Source organism: Bos indicus, chromosome 2 (assembly GCF_029378745.1).
Source record: "Bos indicus isolate NIAB-ARS_2022 breed Sahiwal x Tharparkar chromosome 2, NIAB-ARS_B.indTharparkar_mat_pri_1.0, whole genome shotgun sequence".
Lineage (NCBI taxonomy): Eukaryota > Metazoa > Chordata > Mammalia > Artiodactyla > Bovidae > Bos > Bos indicus.
In genome coordinates this window covers 85,814,007-85,838,191 of record NC_091761.1, presented here as the reverse complement: position 1 = coordinate 85,838,191, position 24,185 = coordinate 85,814,007, and the positions used below count along the sequence as shown (strand labels likewise).

Here is a 24,185-nt window from a genome sequence, read left to right as displayed (position 1 = left end):
GGCTTCCCAGGTGGCGCTAGTGGTTAAAAAACCTGCCTGCCAACGCAGGAGACAAAAGAGACATGGGTTCCATCCCAGGGCTGGGAAGAACACCCACTCCAGTGTTCTTGCCTGGAGAATCCCCATGGACAGAGGAGCGTGGAGGGCTACAGTCCATAGGGTCACACAGAGTTGGACATGCCTGAAGAGACTTAGCGTGCACACATGCATAAGGAAGCACTTTCTAACTGAGCTGCCTTCAGAACGTGGGCTCTCCCCATCACTGTACACTTTGCCACAAAGCTGACTGTGGAGCTGCCGGAGGGGATCTGATGATTGGATGGATGTGTTGGAATAAGCAGTTTTGAAGTTTCTTTCCTACTGTAAGACTCTGATTCTGTGAAATACAGTAAAACTCCATTATTTTGGCCTTAATTGATTTAGAATTACTTTAAATACTGTTAGTGGAATAGGATGACTTTTTCCTCTATAATATTTTAATTATTTTCCAATATTGTAATAAATGTTTTCTGAAACATTTAGAAAGATTTTTTAACTATGTAAAGTCAACTAATAAAGTAATATTTTATTGTTGATTATGTGTATGACACTATTCTAGGAGTTTTATGGAGTAATAATAACAGAAATATAGAAGGAACATACATTCCTCGGGGAAAGACATGATTATATGGCAAGATGAGATAAATCCAGGATGCAATAAGAGAATCAGAAATTATGTTTATTTATATTTTATATGCTTTAAGTGAAATTAGAACATGCCTGTGCATGCTAATTGTCAGGATAAGCTGTTAAGAGGTTGGTCAGGTGACTATAATGAGCATGGTTTACAAACTAAGTATCAAAACACAAATAAAAGATTACTAAGTATTTGAAACCAGCCTGTTAGAAAAAGAAAGTCTATAATAACTAAACAAACACATTGAAAAGAGTCATCATGGACAACTTTAAGTAGGAGGACGGTCTCAGATTCGTCCTTGACTGTTGGCTGTGAGAACAGAGCAGGCTGGAGAGCAGTTTAGAGGTGGGAATATGGAGGGTGGGGATCAGGGATATCATGTAGGTTGTCCTCTTGAGGGAGGTGCATGCCAGGAGTGGAGGGGGATAGGATTATTGGATGGACTCCCTGTGACATTGAAAACAGGCAGAGAGGTTTGTACTCAGTAGGGAGCCAAAGAATGAAATGATGTGAGAAATTTAAAAGACCAGTTCCTAGTTCATTCTCTGGGTGTTCACTGAGCACTTTACAGCACACCAGGCACGTTCAAGATGCTGAAGATCCCTATAACCTTAAGGATTTATAATTAAATGGATGAGAAGGACAAGGAAACAGTGTTATAATTCCATGCCATAGTCCTGGAGAGACAGCAGGGAGAGTGTTGGGTGGGATTAGTCCCACTCCAGTGGCAGCAGCTGTAATGCCATGGAAGGCCTTCAGGTGAAATAGTATCTGAGATGCATAGGACAGGCTTGTTAGCAAAGTGAGCAACACATGCAAACTGAGCTGGAGAGTAAGTGGGCAAGGGCTGTAGTGTAGGACATGGTGGGACATGTGAGGTGATAGGTGAGGGTGAGAGGTGGATCTGGCCAGGGGAAGAAGGGACTTACATAATACCAATAACAGTGAATTAGTATTCTTTTGCTTGTTTTTTTTAATTTAATTTTAACTGGAGAATGATTGCTTCACAATGTTGTATTGATTTCTGCCTTACAACAACGTGAGTCATGTCTGTTTGTTTTTAGGGTGAAGCAAGCTGCAGGAGTGAATGAAACTGTGGAATGACTGAGAAGTTAGAAGGCAAAAGAAGGAAGCTTGAGGAGCCCCCTGGTTTCCTCTTATACACAGATAATCATCTCCTGCATATTGATCATCTGCTGTCAAAGCAAAATTCCAGTAGACCAAATTTTAAATGCTTCCTTGCTGGCTCAGACAGTAAGGCATCTGCCTGTAATGTGGGAGACCTGGGTTCAGTCCCTGGGTCGGGAACACCCCCTGGAGAAGGAAATGGCAACCCACTCCAGTATCCTTGCCTGGAAAATCCCATGGATGGAGGAGGCTGGTAGGCTACAGTCCACGGGGTTGCAAAGAGTCGGACATGACTGAGCAACTTTAAATCTTCATACCAAGGTAACAAAATATTCATTTTCTTCTTTTTGTTTTTACTACAAGAATTGGTAAGATTTCCATTTAGGTTAAAATGCCTTCCCAGGATTGGTTAATAAATGTGGCATAGTCTTACATGAAAATATTTGTTATTAAAAATGATGCCATAGGACAATCTTTAAAGATGTGGGGAATCGTTCATGTTTTATTAGAAAAAAAAAAGCTGCTATCTATGATTTTATTTTATTTTAAAAGAAAAAACAAAAAGATTACTCATTCCTCATTTCTGAGTCTCATTTTCCTCTTCTGTAAAATAAATATATTAGATTAATGATGTCAATGACCCTCTCTAATTATAAAATTCTGTGACCTAGAAAGAATATCTTGTTTTCCATTTGCCTTCCTATGTATATTCTCTTCTTCCTTCCCATTTTACAGATCTGGAAAACAAACAATAGTTCAATAATAAAGTATTTATATAGCATTATTTAACCTTTAAAATTCTGTTGTCTATTAGTAGGTTATGTGCTACTACATAGAAATAGATATTTGAGTATTTATTGTGTACTTAAAACTTTGATAAAATTAAGAATTTTATAAAGAAATTCTACCTTCAAGGAATTTATAACCCAGTTGGAAAATAATAGAGATTCAGGTATACAAGCATGAATAAAAATGCTAAGTGATAAAAAACAATAGTAACATTATACATTTCATCACTGCATAGAAACCAGAGAAGGATCCATGAGCTCAGCATATACACAGATTTACTCCTGAGGCAACTTAATCAACAGAGACTCCACCAGTACCACTGAGGTCCCACCAGCCCTCCCAGAGCTTTCAGGTTCTGGTGGGGATGGTCATCCCATAGGCCTACTGCCCCCCATCACACAGCTGGAGGGAGCTGGCCTGGCCTGTAGTAGGGTGCTCCTCTTTAGTCCTCCCGTCTCCCTGAAGAGGATCCTGCCTGCTGTATCTCTCTTCCCAGCCTGACCCATTCATCCTCTCTCAGAACAAATCCAAAGGTGGAGCAGGGCTGCTGTGCTGCTGGGCCTTCTACTACCAAGTGCCGAAGCACCTCATGCCAGAGAATTATAGTCACTGATTTCATGGCGCCATCAACCAAGAGCAGAGAAATAGCAGCAAAGTCTGCCCTTCACAGGTAATTTCCTTTTTCCCTTTCCGAAGCTTGTTACCACAAGGGCATGGCCTATTTATTTACTCTTAGGCCTGCTCAGAGGAGCCAAGATTAATTAATAATAGCTCATTGGTTTATTTTGATTCCCAAAGTAGTGATCAAAATATTGTGGCTAAAGTCTTGTTGACCAGTACAAAATTATCTTAAATTTATTCCAAATAATATATTTGAAATTAAAACATAAGAATGACTTGTAATTTCTTTTTATCAGCCCAGATTATGCTACCTTAAATCTTAAAATACTCACTCAATAAAATTATATGAGTTGTTCATTTGTATTTATATTCATAAAATGACATGTATTCATATTTATTATATATAATTAAACTTTATAACAATAAAATGCCAGAAGTCTGTAGAAAAATGAGTAAAGGACTCAGAGTGAGAAATCCATGTGGTTAATAAACAAACATAAAAATGCTTAACTAATGAAGAATTGCAAAATAAAACAATAAAATGATATTTTCATCTACCAGGCTTGTAAAGATTAAAGTTTTTTTTCTATGCCACGTGGCTTATAAGATCTTAGTTCCCCATTCAGGGATCAAACCTGGGCCCCTGGCAGTGAATGCACTGAGTCCTAACCACAGGACTGCCAGGGAATTCTCAAGATTTAAATGTTATTGAGGATATGAGGAAAGATATTTTCATACACTATTGCTTAAATTATAAATTAGTAAAAACTTTCTAGGGGGGCAATACATGTTCGGTTAAAAAAACCTATGTAACATGTTTCCTATTTCTAAGAAGGCCTAAGGAAATAATTAGACAAAGGCACCAAGCCATAACTGCAAGCATGTTCACTGTAATATATAAATAATAGTGAAAATAGTACTAAATGAGCATTAATATAGGATGAGGGGGTATATTTTAAAGACACAGACAGTGTTCAGCTAATTCATTAGCTACAAGTTGTGATGATATTTTCCATGAAAGCTTTGTTGAGCATAAGATAATTGGGGCCAGAAAGGTCAGTGAGAAATGTCTCAATTGCTTTACCATGGTGAGTTGACTATGTAATATGCCCTTAACGGAAATGCAACTTGCCAAAGCTCTCTCCCAATCTTTCCTAGAGTCTACTTGTTTTTTCAATAAAGAACGTTTTCAATCTACTCAGAAATGGTAACTTTAGTACAAAGCTTTCAATTGTTTTGGAGGGCAAAAAAAGAAACTCTAAACTGGTTCAAAGAAACAAAGGGACTAGAATTTCTATTGAAACCAGATGTTCTCATTGTGGTTGTATTTTAATGGTTATCAGCAGTCAAAGCCTAAAGTCCACATCTTCAACATGGCCTAGCTAATGTGAGTCATCCACTAATGACTGGATAAGTTACAATTGCCCTCTAAATCCAGGGCCTGGCATCCATGGATTCAATCAATTGGGGATAGACTATGTTACATTGTTGCTGGCTTATTCTATGAGGTTAGGCCTACTATGATTTTCTGTATTGAACAGGTACAGACTTTTTTCTTGTCATATTCCTTAAACAATATGATATAACAACTATTTATGTAGCGTTTAAAGGTACAACCATCCCTTGGTATCTGTAGGGAATTGGACTATATTATATTAATAATATCTAATATAGATATTATTAGTTCAGTTGCTCAGTCGTGTCCGACTCTTTGTGACCCCATGAATCGCAGCACGCCAGGCCTCCCTGTCCATCACCAACTCCCGGAGTTCACTCAGACTCACGTCCATTGAGTCGGTGATGCCATCCAGCCATCTCATCCTCTGTCATCCCCTTCTCCTCCTGCCCCCAATCCCTCCCAGCATCAGAGTCTTTTCCAATGAGTCAACTCTTTGCATGAGGTGGCCAAAGTACTGGAGTTTCAGCTTTAGCATCATTCCTTCCAAAGAACACCCAGGGCTGATCTCCTTTAGAATGGATTGGTTGGATCTCCTCGCAGTCCAAGGGACTCTCAAGAGTCTTCTCCAACACCACAGTTCAAAAAAAAAACAACACACCACAGTTCAAAAGCATCAATTCTTCAGCACTCAGCTTTCTTCACAGTCCAACTCTCACATCCATACATGACCACAGGAAAGACCATAGCTTTGACTAGACAGATCTTTGTTGGCAAAGTAATGTCTCTGCTTTTGAATATGCTATCTAGGTTGGTCCTAACTTTCCTTCCAAGGAGTAAGCATCTTTTAATTTCATGGCTGCAACCACCATCTGCAGTGATCTTGGAGCCCCCAAAAATAAAGTCTGACACTGTTTCCACTGTTTCCCCATCTATTTCCCATGAAGTGATGGGACTGGATGCCATGATCCTCATTTTCTGAATGTTGAGCTTTAAGCCAACTTTTTCACTCTCCTCTTTCACTTTCATCAAGAGGCTCTTTAGTTTCTCTTCACTTTCTGCCATAAGGGTGGTGTCATCTGCATATCTGAGGTTATTGATATTTCTCCCAGCAATCTTGATTCCAGCTTGTGCTTCTTCCAGCCCAGCATTTCTCATGATGTACTCTGTATAGAAGTTAAATAAGCAGGGTGACAATATACAGCCTTGATGTACTCCTTTTCCTATTTGGAACCAGTCTGTTGTTCCATGTCCAGTTCTAACTGTTGCCCCCTTACCTGCATACAGGTTTCTCAAGAGGCAGGTCAGGTGGTCTGGTACTCCCATCTCTTTCAGAATTTTCCACAGTTTATTGTGATCCACACAGTCAAAGGCTTTGGCATAGTCAATAAAGCAGAAATAGATGTTTTTCTGGAACTCTCTTGCTTTTTCGATGATCCAGCGGATGTTGGCAATTTGATCTCTGGTTCCTCTGCCTTTTCTAAAACCAGACATATATAATGTAGATATTGTTAATATAAGTCATCTAATTTAAAGTATAAAGGAGGTGTGGATAGGTTATATGCAAATACTATGCCATTTTTATAAGATACCTGAGCATTGTAGGATTTTACTATCTGTGAGGGTTCTGGAAGCAATTCCCTACAGATACCAAGGGATGATTGTACTGGTGTTTTGTGTGTAAGAGGGTGTGTGTGCAAAAGAAACAGATACTATTCTAGCAGCTTCTCTCTGTGAAGAACTTGCTATGTGCTGGGCCCTATGTGTAAGCATCTATCCAAACATATAGGATCAAGTGTTTTCTGTATTATATAAATGAAAAAGTAGAGAGTATGAGAAGTTAATGGCTTGCTTAAGGTCATCCAACAGGGATTTAAGCCCATGGCAAACTATAGCCTGGCTCATGCCTTCCATATTGTGCAATCTCTCCACATTTTATAGAGAAGAAGAGATATAAGAAGAAAGGGTCATAACAAGACTGATAGTCAACTGGCAAACACCAACATGGCCAAAATGACTTTCTAAGTGTTATTTCTGTACTAATTGAAAACTGCTTTCTATCCTTAGCCTCTCTCTGCCCCCGAGTGCTCTTCCGCTTTCTTCCTATGAGAACCTTCCCCCTGCCCCCCTGCACCCCCCCACTGCTCCCCGCCTCACCCCATGCAGCAACTAGAGGGGCTACACCTGGCCCAGCAAGGGGCTTCGGGGAGCCTTCTGCTTGGGCAGCTTGGGGACTATTAAGTCTCTGCACATCACACGGGAGGAAAGGAAATCCTAGTGAGGATAGGGCAGAGGGAGCAGCTCTGGAAGTTACAGCTTTGTTTGCCATGTGTCATCTCTAGCTACTGTCTCTTATACTTTAAAGGCTTCCTTCCCATCAGTTATGAGTCAGTCCCATGTTCACTTTTTGCTGCCACCCAGGACCCAGGCATGAGGTTTGATGTTTCCATACAGGCTCTTCTTTCCTGGTAGCATTATTTTTTCACATTCTGCACTGTCAGCTCCAGAGAACAGCCAAACGTGATTGTGGAATTCGGGGGAATTTCATCAAATCTAAGGCATTGTTAGATGCCTGTTCACCATTGTGTATGTATAATATATACATAAAGTATCAGGAAGAAAGAAAAAACCTGTCAACTAAAATGTGACACGTGAAGTGCTGTACCGTTATGAGTCAGTCACACTAACCTCTTGTTTTGAAATTTCTTTCAGCTATTCGGAAGGATTGGGCAATGTCTCTGTCACAATAGGCAATCCTTCTGTACATGTCTCTGTAATAGAACATAATATAGATTCATCTACTTGTGGGTGTCTTCCTTTCTTAGGTTCTGTAAAGACCATGGCTGGTTTATTCCTTTGCTGAAAATAGGTAAATGTGGTCATTACTCCTAAGAGGAATATTTGTATCTTTAATACCAAATTTGCATTCTACTATTGTTTCTATTTTCTGTGTGTTTCTAAAGAAACTTTTCATATTAAAGTTGAATTGTAATGTAATCATATTGCAGATATCTTAAATGGTGATGAAAACTTATGAACTATCAACCGTGCGTATAACTCAATTAAGGTGACAATGATGTGAACAGCCAAGACCAGGCACAGGCAGGGACAATTCTGTCGTGATTACTATCTGACCAGCGGTGATTATAAGACATATTCTTATTTCAAAGATTTTAAACTTGAAAATATATTCATCTGATTAAACTTTGCCATGTTTATTTGATATCAGTCAATTAAACTTTGCAGGTGCAAAGACTGAGACTCAGAGCAGTTAAACACTCTAAGGTCACAAACTTCATAATTGACAGAGCCTAGAATTAAAATCCAGGTCTCCAAAACCTATGCTTCTTTTCATATAAATTTATTATCCAAATGGGGAGAAAAGTCAGCCCTCTATGAATACTGAGGACATAATTGGTGCCCCCAGCAACATTTACTAGTAGAATGTCCCATCTACAGCTTTGGGGGGGCTTCGCTCTTAATAGCTTGCACCTGCAGACTCCTTTAGAGTGCTACCACAGGGCTATGCAAGCAGCTTGATGCTTCTCATAGTTGAAATGTAATGGGAGTTTTCATGCCTTCAGGGCAGCCAAAAGTCAATGACTAATGCAGGAGTAGAAAGCTCAGCTCCTTTGCCTTGAGGCAGGACAGATTCTGTGATGATCAGAGTTTCACGACCAGGCTGAGGCTAGGACTTCATCAGCATGGCCTGGCTTTTTCCTCTTCCTTAACCCGCTTCTCCACTCTTGTACTTTCTCCTTGGAGCCTTACCTTAATAAATCACTTGCACATACATCCTCATCTCAGGGTCAGCTTCTGGAAAACATGACCGAAAATGATGCAGAAATGAGTGAATAAGGCAACATCATATGTTGGATTATAGAGTCCATGGAATTCTCCAGGCCAGAATACTGGAGTGGGTAGCCTTTCCCTTCTCCAGGGGATCTTCCCAATCCAGGGATTGAACCCAGGTCTCCTGCATTGCAGGCGGATTCTTTACCGAGTTATCAGGGAAGCCCTTCATAATGTCAATGGAATGTGCTAATTGAGCCTGCCTTCATCACTCTTCCAGTCCTGGGGTAAGTCCTACATTTCCTGAATTTCACTGTTACAGTTCTGATGGAGTAACTCAACTTCTATCTTCAAGTTCTAGGAGCTTTAGTTCTAATGGAGACCTGCCTACTCTGGGTCCTTTTGGACTCCTGGTCCTCCTTATCCTTATTCATGCTCAGTTGTGTCTAACGCTTTGTGATCCCATGGACTGTAGCCTGCCAGGCTCCTCTGTCTATGGAATTTTCCAGGCAAGAATACTGGACTGGATTGCCATTCACTACTTCAGGGGATGTTCCTGACACAGGGATTGAACCTGCATCTCTTACATCTCCTGCTTTGGCAGGGAGATTCTTTACAAGCTGCACCACCTGGGAAGCCCCTGGGTCCTTCTGGACTGCTGGTCCTAAGGATGATCTTTGCCACTTTCAGTGTCAGTCACTGGGGTGGACGGTCTCTGAAACTGCTCCTGCTGCTGCTGCTGCTGCTAAGTCGCTTCAGTCGTGTCCGACTCTGTGCGACCCCATAGACGGCAGCCCACCAGGCTCCCCCACCCCTGGGATTCTCCAGACAAGAACACTGGAGTGGGTTGCCATTTCTTTCTCCAATGCATGAAAGTGAAAAGTGAAAGTGAAGTCGCTCAGTCGTGTCCGACTCTTAGCGACTCCATGGACTGCAGCCTACCAGGCTCCTCCGTCCATGGGATCTTCCAGGCAAGAGTACTGGAGTGGGGTGCCATTGCCCATTTTCATTCTTGTCATTATTCAGGCCCAAATCGAGATTATTCTAGAGGCTGAGTCCCTGTGCTCCACTTTTGAGATCAGTAAAGTCTGAATTTTCCTTTCCTTTTCTTCTTATAAACAGTATGTTTAGAATCACACAGTGCTGAAACTGCAAAAATTCTGAAAGTACATTTGGCCAACCACAGAAAGGAAGTGACAAGCTCAAGGTCAAAAAAAGAGCTGGAAAACTATGTCTAGAAACCACAGTTCTGTTTCTTCTACTGCCATGCCCCTGGCTCTAGAGTTAATGTATTTCTGAATAAGACACAGAACAGATCTGATTTCAGGGAGGACTATTTTCTTCATTTTATGTGAGAAATTCAAATCCCACTTACATTTAAGAATACCTGAATTATTCTCCCTTACAGTTCTCCAAGTCCACATTTATCTTTCAGGGAAGAAACCTAATCCCTTCAGTTTATATCTGGGATGCCCTGGAAGCGCCAGTTTACTTGTTGGGGCCCAGATAATATGCTTCTCTTACTCGTGCCTGCTCTGTGGAAGCGCTGCCTCAGAATTCTATCATCTCAGAATTTGATCCCTACTTGCTTGTACCACTAGGAGGAACAAAAGGAAAGCCCAGAAAGAACATTGACTGAAAAACAATGACACTCCAGGTTTGTGCTGTGGTAGCACCCCATTTCAAATCTTTTCTGGGAAAATAGAGGCTAATTTGCTTAGGGCTAGGAATTTAAGAGAGAACTGATTTTGGATGTCATTTACACGTAATAATCCTACACAGAGAAAAGCTGTGGTTTTTCTCTTTAACAATGTCTTCTGAGAAGTGGGAGATCCGTGCAGCTGTCTGATGACATCACATATGTTGTTTATCCTCTCTGAGTCTCACTTACTCGAGTTTTACAATGGTTATAACAACACTTTTGTCTCTTAGCTTACAGTTTAGGGGGGAATCACCTGAGATCATTATGAGAAAGCATTTTTTAAAAAATTGAAGTGTAGTTGATTTATAATGTTTCAAGTGTACAGCAAAGTAATTCAGTTATTATATATTCTTTTCCATATAGGTTATTATAAGATAATGAATACAGTTCCCTGTGCTATACAGTAGGTTCTTATTTTTACCTATTTTATATTTATTAATGTGCCTCTTTTAATCCCAAATTCCTAATTTTTCCCTTCCCTTTTGGTAACCATAAGTTTGTTTTCTTTGTCAGTGAGTCTATTTCTGTTTTGCAAATAAGTTATATTTGTATAATTTTTTTAGATTCCACATATAAGTGGTATCATACATTATTTCTCTTTCTCTGTTTGACTTACTTCACTTAGTATGATAATTTCTAGATCTATCCATGTTACTTCAAATGGCATTATTTCATTCTTTTTATGGCTGAGTAGTATTCCATTGTATACACACACACACACACACACACACACGTATATGCCACATCTTCTTTACCCATTCGTCTGTCAATGGAAATGACAGCATGTACTTAAAATACATTACCTTCTCTTTGGTCCTTACTTTCTGCTGTGTGATATTGGGCCTTAATGAGTGAATTAGATAAAGCATTTTCCTAAACTTCAATCACTCATATGCCACCTTCATGATTTTTACCATATCCTCACATTATACATACTATCATCAATTTAACATTCATATTTAAATAAACTGACTAGGTAAATGTAAATATATTATTAAATATATAATTTGCTAGGCAACTCAAATTATTTGAAACAATAGTATCTGTGAAAACCCAGGTTTGAGTTGGTATTTACATTTATTCCTAATATGTATTAAAATGAAAAAAATTCTGTCTACAATCATCTATTTAACCCCAGTAAAGGTTGTGTTGGCTGGACCTTTGTTTTGTCTCCCCATGGCTCCGGGCTCCACAGAGGGAGATGAGGTAGAGGGACCTCTCTGCAAAGTTGCTGGGAGAAATTTCCATAAAACCCTTACTCTAAAAAAAACAGATATTCTGCACTTTGGAAAATGAATCACCTGTGTATGTTGGATTGCTATTAGCTCTTGGCAGCTCTCAGCTAGTGTACAAGGTGTACAGTGAACCTGTCACAAGAGGGTGGGGAGTGTTGTTAAATTTTGATGAACACATACCAGTTAACTCTTCCTGGGATTCAGTAGATATGTAGTTTGTTATATGAGGTCTGTCAGCTGGAATAGGCTGAGGGGGCTGTGTGACATGATGTACAATGGCAGAGAATTTGCTTGGATGTGAGATATAAAGTCATTGCCTTAACAATGCGCAGTAGAGCCTGGTCAGGTAGTAAAATGGTCTTCTCAAATAGTAGTGGAGTGCTGAAGGTGACAAACAGAATTGCTGCTTTGACAGTCACAGTGACACTGTTCCACTGTAGTACAAGTAAATTGTAGTTCTTGCTAACTAGAGTTTAGTATCGTCTGAAGGCCTTTCAAGTGTGCCAATGGTATTCAAACATGTCCTCAGATTAAAAAGGCTCAGAACTGATGGCATAATACTTTAGGTGGTTACAATGCATACATCTGCTTAAAATAGAGGCCCTTAACGGTAGTGTTACTGGTGGCAATTTCAGGAAAACTTGCAAGCCAAGATATTAGTGTAAGAAGAAATTCTCCCTCAGTCTGATAATCTCAGTTGTTAAAACATTCTGTTTATATATTACAGATGAGCAATTGGTAGAATCAGAGGGGGAAAGACCCATTTTGCTGTTAGGAAAGAAAAGTGAAAGTTGCTCAGTCATGTCCAACTGTTTGCAACCCTAAGGACTATACAGTCCATGGAATTCTCCAGACCAGAATACTGGAGTGGGTAGCTTTCCCCTTCTCCAGGGGATCTTCCCAACCCAGGGATCGAACCTAGGTCTCCCACATTGCAGGCAGATTCTTTACCAGCTGGGCCACCAGGGAAGACTTTGCTGCTAGGGGTATTCCTGAATGCCTTTTCTGTCATTTGCTATCAACTGGCACTGAATTGGGGCTTCCCTGGTGGTTTAGCGGTAAAGAATCTGCCTGCCGTGCAGGAGATGCAGAAGGTGCGGGTTTGATCATCGGGTAGGGAAGATCCTCTGGAGGAGAGCATGGCAACCCACTCCAGTATTGTTGCCTGGAGAATCCCAAGGACAGAGGAGTCAGGCAGGCTACGTCTTTGGGGTCGCAAAGAGTCAGACACGACTGAAGTGACTTAGCACACATACACAGCCCTGAATTATTTGAGATTAAGTCTACCATCTCTGCCTAATTCCAGTTATATATTCCCTAATATACTTATTTTCTTATTGAATTAATTTTGATGAGATACATTTTTCTAGTCAGTTGTTCCCCTAATCTGTTTTCAGTTTATTGCCAACAAGGTGTTGTCAATAGTCTCTTATTTTCAAAAATCTTCGTATTTATAATAATGTTCCCTTGTTACTCCTGATACTGTCTATTTATGCTTTCTCATTTGATTTCTTTACCAGCTTCCCAAGTTTTGTCGATTTTTTAAAAAAGTCTTCTAAAAGAGCCAAATTTTGGCTCTGTGGATTCGCTCTACTTTAGCTTCTTCATAATTCATCTTTACACCACATCCCCTGGCATGCACTGCAATATTTATATGTGAAAAGTCCCCTAATAACTCAAAGCTGTTGCTCTGAATAAGTGAAAATTCCCCCAATCTGGGAAAATTTTAAAAAATTTCTGGGTGGGCATGTTTCCCTCTTTTTGTCTACTTCTCTAAACTTGTTTTAATATTATTGCTTGAATGCTATTTCTTTGGACAACACTTTATGCAGTTATGGGTTTGCTCCCTCTCAGTTTTGCTGCTGCTGCTGCTGCTAAGTCGCTTCAGTCGTGTCCGACTCTGTGCGACCCCATAGATGGCGGCCCACCAGGCTCCCCCTTCCCTGGGATTCTCCAGGCAAGAGTACTGGAGTGGGTTTCCAATTCAAATGGAACTGGTTTCCATTTCCTTCTCCAATGCATGAAAGTGAAAAGTGAAAGTGAAGTCGCTCAGTCATGTCTGACTATTAGCGACCCCATGGACTGCGGCCCACCAGGCTCCTCCGCCCGTGGGATTTTCCAGGCAAGAGTACTGGAGTGGGGTTCAAATCTGAAGCACAATAAGAAAGCTATGCTTTAAGGGCAGTCAGTGTGGCAGATTGGTTTGGTTTATTCTAGAGAGCTCAGGCTCAAGTTGAGCTCTGAAGATGACTGGATTTTGGATATGCAGTGGGGTGGGGGCATGAATGTGGCGTGTGTGAGTAGCAGTGAGATGATTTCCCTGAAAAGAAGAAAAAAAAAAAAAAGCCTGGAGATTCAAAGTGATCGCCTTCAACTAGCCTCATCTGGGCCCCATTATCTCTGGCTCTCTGTGTCTTGGAGGCTCAGGCCATCTTTCAAAGCCTCAAATCTGTGCTGTTCCCTCTCACCACATGTCCTTTGAACACCCTCTTCCCCCTGCTTGGGACTCTCTTCCCTGCCCCTGCCACTTTCCCCCCACTTTATTTCTGTTCCTTCTCAGAAATCTGTTTAACCTCTGTCCTTTCCTCACAAATACTTTTCTGATTCCCACAAAGAAGGTCAAATTCCCCTACTGCAACTTATCATAAGTGTAATTTTTTTTTGGTTGTGCTATATGGCTTGCAGGATCTCAGTTCCCCCACCAGGGATTGAACCCAGGCCATGGCAATGAGAGCCTGGAATCCTAACCATTATGCCACCAGAGAACTCCCACAAGAGTATAATTTTAGGTTAATGACGTGATTCCATGATTGGTGTCCTTCTGCCTCTCTGGCATATAAACTTGAGGTTAAGAACTACGTCCTATTTTTTCACTTGTGTCCAGTGCCTTACACACAGTAAACAGTCAGGCAGCAGTTGTTTGATTTTCTCTCATTTGTTAAGTAGTTAACATGACTTAGTTGTTAACATAGTTAACAACTTGTTAACTAGTTAATGGCATGCTGCTGCTGCTGCTAAGTCGCTTCAGTCGTGTCCGACTCTGTGCGACCCCATAGACAGCAGCCCATCAGGCTCCCCCGTCCCTGGGATTCTTCGGGCAAGAACACTGGAGTGGGTTGCCATTTCCTTCTCCATTGTGTGAAAGTGAAAAGTGAAAGTGAAGTCGCTCAGTCGTATCCGACTCGTAGTGACCCCATGGACTGCAGCCTACCAGGCTCCTCCATCCATGGGATTTTCTAGGCAAGAGTACTGGAGTGGCTTGCCATTGCCTTCTCCAAGTTAATGGTGTAGAGAGCTGCAAAGTCTATCTCCAGAGGTATAATGTTCAGACAAGAGCTACTTGACCCAGGATTGCTCAGAATTTCAGAGGCCTATGAGGCCTATGTTATTCCCACTTATTAAAATAAATGAAGAAATGCAAAATGACTTGGAAGAACTGTGGTATTTTGAATGTTTACATTGAGACAATTACTTTAACACATACAACGCATAATACAATATAATTATGCTGCCCTAAATAATTATAGGGTTTATTAAATTATCCTTTCATTGTACTCAGGCAGTGTGGACTGGATTGGGGTTCAAGCATAAAGGCAAATGATGCTGTCTTTCTTCAACCTCATTACTGTATCTTTTGGTTCAACAAGATACCTCCTTTACTTGAGGCACTTTGTGGAAATGACGCCCAAGCCTGACCACCCCTACCCCACACAAGGATATTAACCTATCCAAAGAAAGAACCTTGGGAAAGGCAGAGATATGGATACAGACTCTGGCAATTTCTCTCCTGCATGGTTTTACACCCTAATCTGGGAACACACCCAGTTCATCTGCATGGCAGGTTAAGCTCTGCAGATGAATTGAAAGTGTTCAACAATCATATCTCCTCGATGCTATGAGCTCCGTGACCCTGAGTCCAGGATCACCAAACAACATGTGATTTAATCTGATTTCCAGTGTTCATAGCACTGTGATCCAGGTCATCCTCTATAATTTCCCCTCACTCCCACTGAATACACTTAGAATATTGCTGCAGAAGATAGTCACTACATCCAGAAATTCTGGGAATATCTAAACCACCAGACAATTTCTCAGTCACAGGATTTGTTAAGGATTAAACAAATATAAAAAATATTGTATAATACATACTTCAAAAGTAGAGGTAGATAGCACATGTACTATGAAAATTCTTGGGTTAATGTCAGTCTTTAAATGTTGTTTACATCTTTTCTTCTTTTCCTTATAGATGAATGAGAAACCTTGAGATCATTTGCCTTTGTGTTTAGATAAGTATTGTGTGACTAGGAATAAATGTCTTTAAGTGGAGTGTTCACAGCCTTTTTTACCCACTAAAAAGAATTCTGAGTCTAGCAACTCCCACCTCTACCTTTCTCTGAGAGTTGAGGAGGATTCTGTCTTTGCTAGGCTGGTTTCTGGGCTCTGTGATGCAGAATGGGGACAATAGTAGAAAACAGAACATAGAAGAGATGGGTTGGGGTATTTTCATAGAAAAGGCCAAAATTACTCAGAGGAGAAAAAAATTAGAGAAGATAAAAGGGTGGAAAGAAAAGAGAAGAAAATCTAAAACTATGAGGACCTTGACTTTCTATAAGGAGTTTTGTAATTGATGGTTGAAGGCAAGAAGACAGAATATGGACTTGATGGGCAGTTCTTTCCCATGTAGAGGACACTGAAAGTGGTAGAGGTGAGAGAGAAGGCGGTTTTAAAAATACATGTATTAAAAATACACCTCCCTATACTTGATGCTTTCTGAGAGGGATGATATTGATGATTTTATTAATATTTACATTAGTTTGGTTGCTGGACTATTGCACTGAATGCCAGACTGCTCTGAGGTTGGGCTTATTTGGTTCCCAGTTCAATCCTTGAGTTGGGAAGATCCCCTGGAGGAGGGCATGGCATCCCACTCCAGTATTCTTTCCTGCAGAATCCCTATGAACAGAATAGCCTGGTGGGCTGCAGTCCGTGGGGTTGCAAAGAGTTGGACACAACTGAGTGACTAAGCACACACAGCACAGTTCTATTTGAGTTAGAATTAGATATTGGAATAAGAAAGTTGTTTCCTCATTTAATTGTCTTTCTTCTTTTCTCAGGCTTTGGATCTTTTCTCCTGATTTGGTCAGATTATGACTTTTCAGAAAGTTGTTGGCTTGGATATAGCTTAGTGTCCTAGCCTGAGTTCTCCCAAACCAGATCCTGAGGGAAAGGTTTGAGTTCAGGTAGATTATTTAGGTATGTGATCCCAGGGGAAGGGAAACAGAGAAGCAGCAGCCACCACAGGTATGTGGCCACTGAGTCTGGCACCGGTGTGGATGACTGTGCTCCATCCTGTGTGGCCTTCTGAGGCGCTTTAAAGATGTCTTAAAATTGTCCTCTGGGGAAATGAACAGGGAAAGCATTTATTACTGGTTCTAATTTCTCCTGGTTAAGTATGGCCTCATAGGATTCAATTGTTCTGGGCCTTTGGCTGCTGCCTGCCTGAGGACTGAGCAGTATTAAAAGATAAACTGAGGCATTTAAAACTTTTTAGGAGTTTATCTGTGGAAGAATTGATTAGAATCTGGCAGTACCAAACCAGAGGTAGTTAGGAGCACTCTGCTGGGAGTGGAGCTGGAGCTGGAACTGTAGAGAGATGCTTTACAGAGGAGATGAAGAAAAAAAAGGAAATTACTTAATTGGCTATAGCTTAAAGCCTGGTTGGCTGCTCGTGATTGGTTTTGGATTTTGTGACCTTGGGCTTTTACAAGCTTAGATTTTGGTTTGCTTAGTAGGCCACCTTGGCTTTAATGCCATCTTAGTGGCCTCCTTGTTCAATTAAGTTAATAGTAGGTTCTCATGGATGTCCTACTTCATGAGGTTAGAGAAGCCCCAAGGCCTAAAGCCAAGGCCCCCTGGTGTGGAACAGAGACAAGGCAGCCTTGGCTGGACTTGCTCAGGGCTGGTCACAGTCTAGAACTGGTTGTAAGCAGTGGTGTGTGAAACAGTGTGTACAAGAACAGAGACTCCTCTGGGGACAGGGCAGAGTGTAGTCCTGGACTGTGTATGTCAAGGAGAGCAGTGAGAGGGAAGATTGTTGAATGAAACTCTGTAGACTTACGGGCTGAGCAAAGAATACAGACTTCGTCCCAAGAGCAGTGGGAAACAGTGAAAAGTTGATGCAAAAGAATGACCCAGCCAGATTCGTGTTTTAAGAAAAGAAGCTAACCCTGGTTACAGTGTGCAGGGTGGATTAATTGGGGTGGATGTGGTATGTGGGGGTGTGGTAGGGGTTGTTATGGAAAGTGTGAGAGCTATTGGAGCAAACATACAGTCCAGGTGAGAGACAGTTAGGATCTGAAATCAGGCTGGCCGGAGGGGGTTCCTGAGAGAGCTCCAACAGGGAAAGGCTGGCCAGGAACTGACTCAGTGATAGACTTGTGACCTGGGCTGAGTAGAGCAGAGTCTCACTCCCTTTGAATCACAAGCTATAAGGAGGTGACCTCAAATCTAGGGCTGTGTTGTTCTCCATCATACTGTACCTGAACTCCTTTTAAACACTCTGATTACTGTTGAGAAAAACAATCTTTCAATACCTAATAATGAACATAACATTGTGTTTGTTTTGTTTTTCTCCTAGGGCTGCGAGAATGAGGCCAACACACATCAGACGCTGGGGGGTATGGGGCGCGCGCGTGTGTGTGTGTGTGTGTGTGTGTGTGTGTGAAAGAGAGAGAGAGAGAGAAAGAGAGCCCGTGCATGACTTGCTGTGGAGTTCCTGCATCAAGTCTACCCCCAGGCCTGCTCTAAACTCTACTTTTCATGGTTTGATGGTTTGTTTATATGAACATGTAATTTCCTCTTTTTGGCTTAAGCTGCTTGAGTTGAGTTTCTCATAATTAAGAATCCTGACTGGAATAACATTTTTGTGTCTAAAACTTTTTTTCTATTTCAAATTATTTCCTCAGCATATATTCTTTGAAGGGAAAGTAAAAGGTTCAAAATAATCACCAAGTTATACCATATCTAGAAATGTATACCTTATTTCACTATACTCTTACAAGTATTGAGTAATATAATTTTTAAGCCTTTGTTAATTTCTTAGGTTAAAAAAATATTATTTTAAATTACTTGTTTTAAATGCTAGTTGAAAATATTCCAATTCTATTTGTTTTATACCTTTTTTTGGCAAATCGTCTAATTATATCTTTAACCTGTTGTCTTTATTGGGGTTCAAATGTCTTTGCTTTTTTAAAAATCAATTTTTATTCATTCTCTCCAGGTAAAGCCTATTAATTTGCCTGTCATATTTATCTCAAATATTTTTCCTAGCTTGGTTGCTTGCTATGAATTCTGTTCATTATTCTTTTGGAGTTACAGAAATTATAAGATGTTACATAATCAAGTTGGCATTTTCTTTTACAGCTCTTTGATTTAGCAGAAAATAAAGGAGACCTATTTTCTGTTCTTTAGTCTTTATGTGCTGGCTACAAAAAAAATTTTTTTTAAGAAATGACTTTTTAAAATAGAATAATAGTGAATGTGGCAGCCATGGAGGCTCTGCTTGGACCTCACTTGAAGAAGGAGATCACCTTTCATCTGTGAGGAGTGCAGTGAGCTGACCCTCTCTAGTTGCAACACCCGAGGATCTGCTACAATGTTGGAAACCACCCTTTTCCCAGGCAGCTCCCAGCCAATGACTGATCACAGCAGAGGGACTTGACCTGGCCTTTGCTGGTCGATTGCTCTATGAGCCATCTGTGTGCTGGACTGCATTGTCAGATGACGTGAAACTTCTCAGAGCTGCACTGCAACCTGAAGCTCTTTCTCCCAATTTCCCTTCCTCCCGCCACTCTTCTTTCATGGGTGCCAGACCAACACTGTGGTCTGAAGGTTTTCCCTGCCTATTCCTGCTCCTTTTGCCCTTTTCACAAGTATTACCTGCAACAAATCTTTGGCATCTTTATCTTTGTTATGACATGTGCTTCCTAGAGAACATAAATGACAGTTCTTATTTAAAAAATGAAGCGATTCAGAGAAATACAACAGAGAAAAGAACAAATCAAAGTAAGTCCTCCTGTTGCAACACATCCACTGGTGCACAGAAGTAGATGTAGAACTGCTGGGCAGCTGGCTGGGTGGAGACATGGGGCAGGGATTTCTGTGCGTTCTGTTCACTTCTTAAGCTCACATTAGAACAGTGTCTGGCATATAGTGGGTACTGACATGCTCGTTCAATGAATGGACAGATCAAGCAGTTTATTTTTAAAAAGTTTTACTGCAGTATAATTGACTACTCAAATAATTTTCTAAAAATGGGACGATACTATATTTTTTCCATTAAACAAAAACAATATTGAGTTTAATTTTACTTTATGAGAAGGAAAAGCTTTAGTAAAATAAGGAATTTCTGAACTGTAGAAAAGGTTCATCATCCCAAAAGGTAATGGTTTCTGGTAGCATCAATCTAAGATTTAAAAGTGTTTAAAAAATTACCTAACATTTGATATTTTCAATAATTTTTCTAGACCAATTTTTGAATTCTGTCACCATTCCTTAAAAAATTCTCTGAGATTTAAAAAATGGATTTTAAGCCTATAAATTTATTTGTGATAAACTGATGTCCTTTCAATATTCATCTTAAAATCTAAAAACATAATATGTTTCTGCATATATGCAAATCTCTGTATCTCTTCAACTTGGATTTGCATTTTAAAAAATTATACATACCATGCAAATCTCTCATAAAAATAGTCCTACTTCTAGGTAATTTAGAGTTTGTGAGAATGTAAATATCATTTCAAAGCAATTACACGATAATTTAGAATAATACAATTTGTTGCTCTCTTGAACAATCCAGAGTATGAGGACCACAGAAGACTCGGAAGTGAAGAGCAAGTATTGGTAGCAGCACATCCTGTCAGATGGAGGCCTGCTACCCGCTCTCAGCAACTTCTTCTCACCTGATCCCCGTTTTTGTTTAGCTGGTCTTCTCCTTGTTGACAGAGCCTTTTTGCCACCAAAGGGACTAAATGCTGAATTTTAATATCAGCTTCCCTTGCAATGAGAATCTGGATATATGAGATATAAAAGGAAATGTGTTGAGTATCTAGAAAATATTGTTTTTTTCTTTAATAAGAGAGAGAGAAGCAGGAATAGAGCTCACCCCCCTCACTTTCTTCCTGTCTTTGAACATTAATGTGTGAGAATGTGATGCCTGGAGTTGTGACAGTCATCTTGCAACCATGAGGGGAAAGTAGATAGAAGCTCATAAAAGTGACTTGATGTCATCAGATCACTGCATCTATCAACTCTGGAATCATCTAATAGAATAATAGAATGTTACCACTTGCTCTGGAATGTGTCTTGTGTCTGTTACATGCAGCCAAAACCATATTACCTGATACACTTTCTAAATTTGCCTTTGCCTCTTTCTGCTCTTTGTCATACAACCCATTTCTAGTTGATAGTCCCACTTTGAATGTCTCAGTGGCTTAGTTGGAGAAGGAAATGGCAACCTACTCCAGTATTCTTGCCTGGAGAATCCCGTGGACAGAGGGGCCTGATGGGCTGCTGTCCATGGGGTTGCACAGAGTCGGACACAACTGAAGAAATTTTGCATGCATGCACTGGAGAAGGAAATGGCAACCCACTCCAGTATTCTTGCCTGGAGAATCCCATGGACACAGGAGCCTGGTAGGCTGCCGTCTATGGGGTCACACAGAGTCAGGCATGACTGAAATGACGCAGCAGCAGCAGCAGCAGCAGCAGCAGCGGTGGCTTGGTTAATACCTCCAGATCTCACCATTGCTAGCTCTCTGCTATCCCATACATTTTTCCTCTTACCTCTTAATTTAAAGCACTATTGACTGGCTGATTTCTCTATGCCACCATTCCTTTTGGCCTCCAATACTTTAGCCACCTGATGTGATGAGCCGACTCATTAGAAAAGACCCTGATACTGGGAAAGACTGAGGGCAGGAGGAGAAGGGGACAACAGAGGATGGGTTGGCTGGATGGCATCACCAACTCAATGGACATGAGTTTGAGCAACCTTGGGTAGATGGTGAAGGACAGGGAAGCCTGGAGTGCTGCAGTTCACAAGGTTGCAAAGAGTCAGACATGACTGAGTGACTAAACAACAGTTGCACTAGGAACCACCCCATTGCTCCTGGGAGAATCGCCGCCATAGATGAGAAGACAAACTGGCTTCAGTGTGCTGTGACATTGAAATCCCTGAGAACCATAGGAAGAAAAATTTCGTAAGTTATTACCAAAAATGTGCATTACGTAGAAATTCAATATTAAACAATAAGAATTTTAAAGATACTGACTCCATGTACGAAAAACCAGAATTCAGAAGCAGTGTGGGAACCCATGGTAATTGTGTAGTAAAGCACTTCCAAGGACCCATAGAAAGTTGCTGAAATAAGCATATGTTTAAGCATCTTTAAAAAATAAAACTAAAAAAATGATTAAAGTAAATTTTCATTATTGTCTTAAAACCCAAGAATATCAAATGTGTTTTAAGGACTACTTTGTGGGGCTGGATTTCTGTCCAGTTTAGGAAGCATTTCAAAATGACTTTGAGTTTATTGTTAGTTTAATAGTTTTTACTGAGGACAACCATCTAAAGTCAAATTGACTTGCAGCTGGTTCATTTAGGGAACACAAATCCTCAGGAAATTTGTCAGTATAAAAGGAATAATTCTAAAGTCAATCTCTTCTGTTCCTTAAAGAAGTAGTTGATGATTGGTCCTTAATATTCTGAAGAAATAACTAGTTGTGGAAGTTATGCCACAGAACTTCTGGATTTTTCATGATAGTGAAAGGAAGGTAAAGTTTGTAACTTAATGCAACATGGTTCTCTGTGCAACCACAGTTTGAACAAACTTAAGTTTCAATTTCAGTTAAAAAAATGAGCTTGGACATCCCACCCAAGCATTTTCCACCAAAATGGAGCTGCAGGGAATTCTTGGGTGACCTCTTTATTGTCTAGATCTATTTTTATTGGGCTTTTACATTGCAGACTTATAAACTGCAAGAAAAAAGAGAGATGATGGATAGATCAGTTTTGAAAGATGTTATCACCTAATAGTAACATGTAAAATCTTAATCAAAAAAACTGAAATTTATGACCCTTATGAAATGATTGGCAATTTTAACAACTACTAAATATTTGATGATATATTAAAGGATTACTGTTGATTTTTTTTAACATATGATCTGGGCTCCAAAATCACTGCATATGGTGATTGCAGCCATGAAATTAAAAGACGCTTACTCCTTGGAAGGAAAGTTAGGACCAACCTAGATAGCATATACAAAAGCAGAGACATTATTTTGCCAACAAAGGTCCATCTAGTCAAGGCTATGGTTTTTCCAGTAGTCATGTATGGATGTGAGAGTTGGACTGTGAAGAAAGCTGAGTGCTGAAGAATTGATGCTTTTGAACTGTGGTGTTGGAGAAGACTCTTGAGAGTCCCTTGGACTGCAAGGAGATCCAACCAGTCCATTCTGAAGGAGATCAGCCCTGAGTGTTCTTTGGAAGGAATGATGCTAAAGCTGAAACTCCAGTACTTTGGCCACCTGATTCGAAGAGTTGACTCATTGGAAAAGACTCTGATGCTGGGAGAGATTGGGGGCAGGAGGAGAAGGGGACGACAAAGGATAAGATGGCCGGATGGCATCACCGACTTGATGGACATATGTTTTAGTGAAATCTAGGAGTTGGTGATGGACAGGGAGGCCTGGCGTGCTGCGATTCATGGGGTTGCAAAGAGTCGGACACGACTGAGCGGCTGAACTGAACTGTATAGCACTGTGGTTGTGTCCAGAAAAAAAGAGTCATTATCTTTAGTGAGCTATACAGAAATGTTTGTGGATGAAATGAAGGGATTTCTGAGAATGATTCAGAATAATAAGGTATGATGCAGCAGATTGGGGTATGGAAGAAATAAAATTATCCATGAATTTGATAATTTTTGAACCCAGGTAATGGATAAGTGAGAGTTCATATTGCTGTTCTATTTTAGTGTTTGTTTAATATTCACTACAGTAAAAGTTAACATAGTTTATATCCTTTGGCAGCATTTAGGATAACTGTCACCTTGAAGAAGGCAATGGCACCCCACTCCAGTACTCTTGCCTGGAGAATCCCATGGATGGAGGAGCCTGGTAGGCTGCAGTCCATGAGGTTGCTAAGAGTTGGACACAACTGAGCGACTTCACTTTCATTTTTCACTTTCATGCATTGGAGAAGGAAATGGCAACCCACTTCAGTGTTCTTGCCTGGAGAATCCCAAGAACAGGGGAGCCTGGTGGGCTGCCGTCTGTGGAGTCGTACAGAGTCGGACACGACTGAAGCGACCTAACAGCAGCAGCAGCAACAGTCATTTTAGTATTATTTTTCAAGGAATTGGAACCTCTTTTCTCCAGTTTGTTCTCCATCCTTAAACTGTTACTTTTCCTCAGAGCCTCCTTTCTTTTTATCCTTTTCCTGTTTCCTTTATTGTCTTATTTGCTCCCATGGCTTTTATTATCAACTGCGTGCTGACAATTCTCAAATCTGAATCTCTCTGGTCTACCCAACTCTATCTCCTCCTGTATGTGAATCTCTACACATTTCTCAGCGTGGAGGTCTCAAAGGCACCTCAGGCTCTCATCTCCATCCCCACACCTGTCCCTTTTCCTCAACCACTCTCTCAGTGACTGCTGAGAATCATGGGCTTTTCTCTGTTTGGTTCACGCCCGTTATTCTAGTTCTTACAATTAGGGCTAGGCTGTGTCTTATCTTACAGTGATTCATTTTATGAATGAACTGAGTGCTTATTGAATGACTGTCAGTGG

At 40.5% G+C, this 24,185-nt stretch overlaps 1 long non-coding RNA gene across 1 annotated transcript in view; it reads left to right on the top strand.

Annotated features, from left to right (window-relative positions):
- LOC139176774 (uncharacterized) overlaps positions 1 to 23,434 on the top strand; it is a 36,413-nt gene extending 12,979 nt beyond the window's left edge. Inside the window, exons 2-5 of the long non-coding RNA XR_011561226.1 lie at positions 1,741 to 2,125; positions 3,114 to 3,263; positions 17,977 to 19,403; positions 20,197 to 23,434. This is a non-coding gene — a long non-coding RNA (uncharacterized lncRNA). The remainder of the gene's footprint in view (positions 1 to 1,740; positions 2,126 to 3,113; positions 3,264 to 17,976; positions 19,404 to 20,196) is intronic.
- Positions 23,435 to 24,185: the final 751 nt, after the last annotated feature.